This window comes from Boleophthalmus pectinirostris, unplaced genomic scaffold (assembly GCF_026225935.1).
Source record: "Boleophthalmus pectinirostris isolate CB_2022bp ecotype Guang Dong unplaced genomic scaffold, ASM2622593v1 HiC_scaffold_7, whole genome shotgun sequence".
NCBI classification, from domain to species: Eukaryota; Metazoa; Chordata; class Actinopteri; order Gobiiformes; family Gobiidae; genus Boleophthalmus; species Boleophthalmus pectinirostris.
The window spans coordinates 34,415,320-34,421,850 of record NW_026571473.1 but is presented as its reverse complement, the minus strand read 5'-3'; the positions used below and the strand labels follow the sequence as shown (position 1 = coordinate 34,421,850).

Genomic DNA, 6,531 nt, shown 5'->3' with positions numbered 1-6,531 from the left:
ACACAGTGTGGAGCAGGAGGATTATGAAGCTGATCTGGAGGTGAGACTTTTCAAAGATTTTATTATGTGCTTCTCTGGCCTAGGATGTCGTCACTGTTAAAACATGTTTGTGGTGGTTTTATTTGAAATTAGAGTTAATGTAAGGACAGCTTGAAACAAATTGTTTTTGACTGTCCATCTACAAAAGTGTGACACTTGTACTAAGATTTGAATGTGTTTGTTCCAGAGTCGTCTACAAACACAGAGTGACGTCCAGAGCTCTGCTGAGCTGTGGGGAAGTTCATGAATGTTATAGTTGATGTTTCAGAAAAAAGGAAGATGTTTGAGAACCAACAAAACACAGACCACAGATGAACAAAGTAAGTAAACAAACTAAAATTATTTTAAAATTTTTCAAAATGAACTTCCGATTGAAACTGTTATCGTACTTGTACAAGGTGATGTGGCACTAGGAGACTTTATACCAGATGCCCTCCCTGTTACTGTGTTTAGAGGAAGAAAAGCAGCACATGGTGAGTTTTGTTTCTGCAGATACACTTCTAATGTTCTTGTTCCTCTGTTCTGGTCCATTATTGTAGTAATAATTGCTATAAGTGTATTTAAACATGTAGAACAGAGTAGATCATCAGAATGTGATCATCATGTGTTATTCTGTGTCCACAGGCAGAGACCAGAGCTTCTTCACTGGAATAAATCTTCACACTGTCCAGCTCCAAACTGTGTGTCTCTGTCCCTGTGCTCTCTTTGTGTTTGATTCTGTTTAAGACAAGACAGAACTGTGGAAAACTAAAGACTGTTTTTGTATTCTTTTACAGAATTAGATCAATTAAATTACATTATACATACTTATACATTTCATGATAAGGTACCATAAGATAAATCTGCATATTCAGCATGATTTGATCAAATTTCATCAACATGAAAAAGTGATGTTCATGTTCTGAGAAAAATATGTGTAGAGGGGTTCGAAAAAAGTTTCAAAGCCTAAACATAATTTTATTGCTTGCAACCGCTGTCCATAACTTTTTTATCGCAAATCCAGCAACCTTTTTTTTTCAGTGTAGGGTCAGTTCAAGTGGTGGGGGCAGAGGGGCTGGGGGGCCGGTCAAAGGGGCGTGGTGGGCCGGAGTCATCCCACGTGCCTTAGTTTGATGACCCCTGCATTAATATGATACATGGATCACAATACTGATGAAACCACAGTATAGCAATGCCACAAGGCTCCATATAGTCTGTTGCATATATTTACATACATTTACTGTAACTATTACATTTGTGTTCATTGTAAACCACAGTAACAGCAACAGCCATAACAGCTGCATTGGCTCACTGTTCAAAACTGACTGTCTGCTATGCAACATCATACACTCATTACTCTGTTAAGTTCAGTTTTTCCCCAAAATAAAGCAACTATATTGTTGTCTGCCAACTTTTTTGATTAAAAAATATCATCTGGTGATGCAGCAGTCTGAAAATCACTCAGTTACAAAACACAGTACTCTCTCACCGTCCTGCTTTAAACCTGTTACAGACTGATACTGGAAACCTTTTCAGAACCTTAGTTGTTTATTCCGCAGCAGTAGATGATGGGTCAAACTTAAAGGAACTGTACCTGATTTTTACTGTCTTTAAAAATGTGAAAAACAAAATTAGGTACATTTAAACAGTTTGCAGTGGTCCAAAGTTATTCTTCACTTACCTTATGCATCCTGAGCATCTTAATTATTCACCACAATGAGTTTATATGCACTTTTTACTACTTTCCTAGACAAGAACCTGAGTTTACAGAGACAGGAACATTAACAACAATTAGCATGCTAACACCCACTTCCTAATTGCTGCATGATAAAACACAAACCATTTTCTCTAGAGATGAGTAATGAGACGGAGCTCCGGAGCACGTCTCGTTCTTTCTGAAACAAATTGCTCCGGAGCACTGCCTCGGAGCTCGACTCGCAGCAGCCGCTAATGTGACCAAAGTGTCGAAGTGTCGGTCCCTCCTCCTACTGCTTCACTCTGCGTGTCAATCGCTTCAGTGTATCGAAGCATTTGATTGGTGAATGTTCCGCTCTGCGATTGGTTCAGAGCTTCAGAGTGTTCAGCGCACTTCTGTGGTTTGACAAGCGCTCAGTGTTGGGGAGCAACTGATTACATGTACCTGCATTACATAATCAAAATACAAATTATGAGTAACTGTATTCAGTTACAGTTACTGTTTCAGTGAGTGCTAATTGGATTACAGTTACTTTGTTGAAATAAATGGACTACATGGCAGTATTTTCCTGTTTTCACATTTTGAGCTATATCGCATTTTTTAAAATTATTTTATTTCAGTAATTCCACTCATTGCCAGAAACCCAAACAGAACGCGCGCAATAAGAGCCAAGTAAACGTCTTGTTAACTCTGGTGGTGTCAGTCACACAATGGACGAGGTTGTTAATAGTCGTTGTTGTTAATAACTTGATTCTGTATCATTTTGAGTAAAAAACATCCAATATTACAGATTTTTACTGGGCTGGCACCTTTATGTTTGTACTGAAAGTTATTATAATTTTTTAAATAAACAATATGACACCTAACAGTAGGGTGGACATTTCTCTATCAATAATATTTTTAATCTGGTTAAGGAAAGACAGGGCTTTTTCTTGTCTTTGAGCAGACAAAAAAATCTTATGTTAAGATCCTCGTCTTTGTTTCTCTACAGTAAACAAATGCCTGTTCGTGGAGACTTGGGCTCAACAGCCAATTTGAAGAAAACAAACAAGAATTTTCAGGATGTGGTTGATACATTCATGTAGTTTTAAAAAGCATGACAATATCAAGTAATCCAAAGTATTCAGATTACGTTACTCACCTTAAGTAATTTAATGGTTTAACGTTACAAACTACATTTTGGGCTATGTAATTTGTAATCTGTAGGGGGAATATATTTTAAAAGTAACCTTCCCAACACTGCAAGCTCTAAACTGCTAAACAGTATAAAAGATGCACCAATATTTCTTAAAAATGTTGGGTAGTGAGAAGTATTGTGTGACGTTAGTGGTGATTTTGGCGACTTTTGGCATTTGTTTAATTTTCGAGGGCATCTACAAGTGGAAAAAAGCGATCCTAACAAGGTAACACCTATTTTCTTATTTACAGCTGCTATTTATGTTGCTCTTTACATATTATTTTAATCATCATTATTATTGTTGTTGTGAGGTACGGTGTCGCTCTGCACACAAGTATTGTCTTACACTAACAATACTTCATCGCCTGCGTGCCAATGGTTAAATTTGTCCACTAGAGGTCAGTGTTTCTCCGAGGCCTCAGACACATCGAACCATTTGAGACAATATTGCGACTGAGGTGTCAATGCTTCACGACGCTCCATTCGCCCATCACTAATTTTCTCCTTTTGTAAATACAGTTCTAACACCTCAGGTAGTTCATACTTGATGTAGTGGAAAATCATAATCGCTGGCACGTGGACCACTCCTACAGCTGATCCCAGTCAATACTCCCACACGGGGCTCAGTAAACACGCTGAACCCGTGATTACAGCGCTGTCCGTGGCACTGAGCTGCGGCTATTGACTCAAAACATATCCATTCTGATCTGATCTGCGTGACTAGAATCTGTTGGCTTTAATTCTCCAGCAATTGTCCACAAAACACTGCTTTCCTGTTAATATGGCGTTTGGACCGTGCCGGGTCATTGTCTGCTGGGTTTAACGGGTAACGTGTGAGTTTTCTGGTGAAAGATTGCCGTCTGATTGTCCACACAGAGATGTTATTGCTTGTCTAAGATGTTCGACAGTACGACATGAAACACTTCTCTATACGGGTCTTCAAAGTCTTTCGATACTGTGAAAAGAAATGGAATAATACGAAAATGAATCAAAGGTCCGCCACTATATTCCATTGTTTTATTTCATCTGTGCACATCTCTCCTTCAGGTCCTCCGCTGTAATATCGTCCACGTTCAAAAATACCTTTGCCACTTCCAAAATCAACTTTAGTTCTTTATACCTTCCCTGAAGCTTCCAGGAACAATTCACAATCTTTTTCTTATTTGATTTATGTAGTGCTTTTTTGGAAACTCGGAGACTCTTCACTCAAACTGACGGAAGTGAGGCTGCCAATCTGCACCGCTGCTCCCTCCAATCACCACAAACTGCCCCACTGCGGCACCTGGTACTCACAGCAGTCTCCCATTTCATCCCTAACCAGATCTATTGAAGTCTAGTGAAGATTTAAGGAGTTTGAAAACACAGTGGAGCACTTACTGTATCACCACATGACCTCAGAAGGTGGAACAGAGTGTTTTTAGTTTGAGAGAACAACTCAGTATGCAGGGTTTGTGGTGTTAAACGTATGTGAATGAAACAAAACACATGAGAGCGGATTTAAAATGTGTACATTATAACATAATGATCAACCAATATCCTGGATTATAACTACCGTATTTTTCGGACTATAAGTCACACTTTTTTCATGGTTTGGGTGGTCCTATGACTTATACTCTGGTGCAACTTATATATTAAATTTCCACACTAAGGGCACTCTAGTCTTGTGTGTCAGTATCTGCTGCTCCTTTTACTCCTGCACCACTGTCACTTCGTCTACTGCGCATGTCTCCTGCAGAAAGAGCCTCTGTCCTGCTGCAAGTCGTGAAATATTCAGTCGAAAATGGCAATCGAGCAGCAGAAAGAAAGTTTGGAGTGAGTGACGAACTTGTGAGGGACTGATGGAAAGCGGAGATGGAGAACACAGCTTCACGGCAACTGGGATCAACTTTCCTGGAAGTCATTGAATGGATCGACAAAACCTGAACTTCAGTGACACCGAAACCATCCTGTCGGGATTCAGAAAGGCCGGAATAATTCTAACTGGAACTGGTGCTGAGTCTGACGACAGCTACGCAGAAGAGGAAGTGGTGCTCTGTTTACGTCTGGAGGTCACAGAGTTGAAGAATGGATTTAGTGATTTGGAGTGAGATGGAGAGTTTGGTAAACTTGTTCTGTTGTGTTGTTTATGTTATAGTTTATCTGAAGAACTGTTCATATGTGACATTAACAACCTGTTGTTCTCTGTTCTATTGTTATTACTATAACTTGACTTTGATGATGAAATGTCGGTTCCTGGTCTCTGATTTTAATAATAAATTAATAATAAATTTCCCCCAAAATGTGTGCCTTATAGTCCTGTGCGACTTGTTTTTTATTCATTAAAAGAAACAGAAAACGCACACACCAAAATTCTTGTAGAGGTGGCAGTAGCTCAGTTGGTAGAGCATTCGCCCACTGATCTGAAGGTTGGTGGTTCAATTCCAGCTCTCGACATAAACATCACAGGTTGAGCGGTCAGATCCACTGACCCACAGGTTGGCTGGTGTGATTCCAGCTCCCACAGATGAATGCTGTCGTTGTGTCCTTGGGCAAGACACTTAACCCACCCTGCCCACAGTGTCTGCGTACACTGGTGTGTGAAAGGGTGAGTGGTTCCTTGTTGTAAAGCGCTTTGAGTGCCTTGAAGGTGGAAAAGCGCTATAGAAAAATGTGACCATTTAGAGGTGCAAATACAACGAGCAGCCAGACAAGGGTGCAAAAATGTATTAAAAAAAAAAAAAAAGCCTTCATCAGATCTTCTTCATTTCTTCTCCATTACACATTTTTTGGCTGGTGTGACTTATACTCCGGAGCAACTTATAGTCCGAAAAATATGGTATGTAGTAGGCTCAAGCACAATGTGATCTTTAACCAAATTGCTGTACTTTTACTTGAGTACAAATTTGCAGTACTCTTTCCACCATTAACAACTACTAACCAAACAAATAAACCGTTGTTGTTTATGCACATCACGATTTAACATTTTGCAATACATACATAATGATACCGAAACAGTTACGCGCACGTTACTGGGAAAAGCGAATCGCACGATCGTGTTGGGCTCTGGCTTGAGGCGCAGGCCGATGTCTCCCTGTATAAATAAAACAGTGGGACAACAGCGCGAAACTAGCAGTGCAAACAGAACATATACATAATAGATGAAGTATAATGAAGTAAAAATGCACAACACAACAAAGTCAAATTACCATACTGTGTCACTGACCTGCTAATCACCACATACGCACATCATTGATTAACTTCTCCACCTCTGAGCTTTTGACCGCGACGGATCAACTTTTTTAAACCTTCTTCAGATCACTGCTCCTGTAATCCCGTAATCGTCTGCTGCTGTTTTACATCATCTTCTCATTTTAATTACAATCTCCATTCTCTGTGAACTGCAACAAAACGCCATTAACCTCTCCACCCTGCACGCCGGCACCTTTGGGTCCTGTTTGTTCGGAGTGACCTCATCAGATCGGAGCGCGACGCCTCTTTGAGCAGCAAAATGTGGATGTGGTAATTAAAAGGAAGGTTGGATTAATGGTATGAATATTAAATCGGGGCGAGACATCTAAACGCGACTCATAGCCACGTTTCAAATGGGAGAAAAGAGCGAGCGTGGAGGAGGGGGCGGGGTCTGAACGCAAGAGGAACAGCG

The 6,531-nt window shown here is 40.1% G+C and overlaps 1 long non-coding RNA gene across 1 annotated transcript; it reads left to right on the top strand.

The window, feature by feature from the left end:
• Positions 1 to 235: 235 nt before the first annotated feature.
• On the top strand, positions 236 to 879 carry LOC129411991 (uncharacterized). Its single transcript, XR_008633520.1, has 3 exons — positions 236 to 359; positions 438 to 512; positions 664 to 879. It is a non-coding gene; the product is annotated as an uncharacterized LOC129411991 (long non-coding RNA).
• Positions 880 to 6,531: the final 5,652 nt, after the last annotated feature.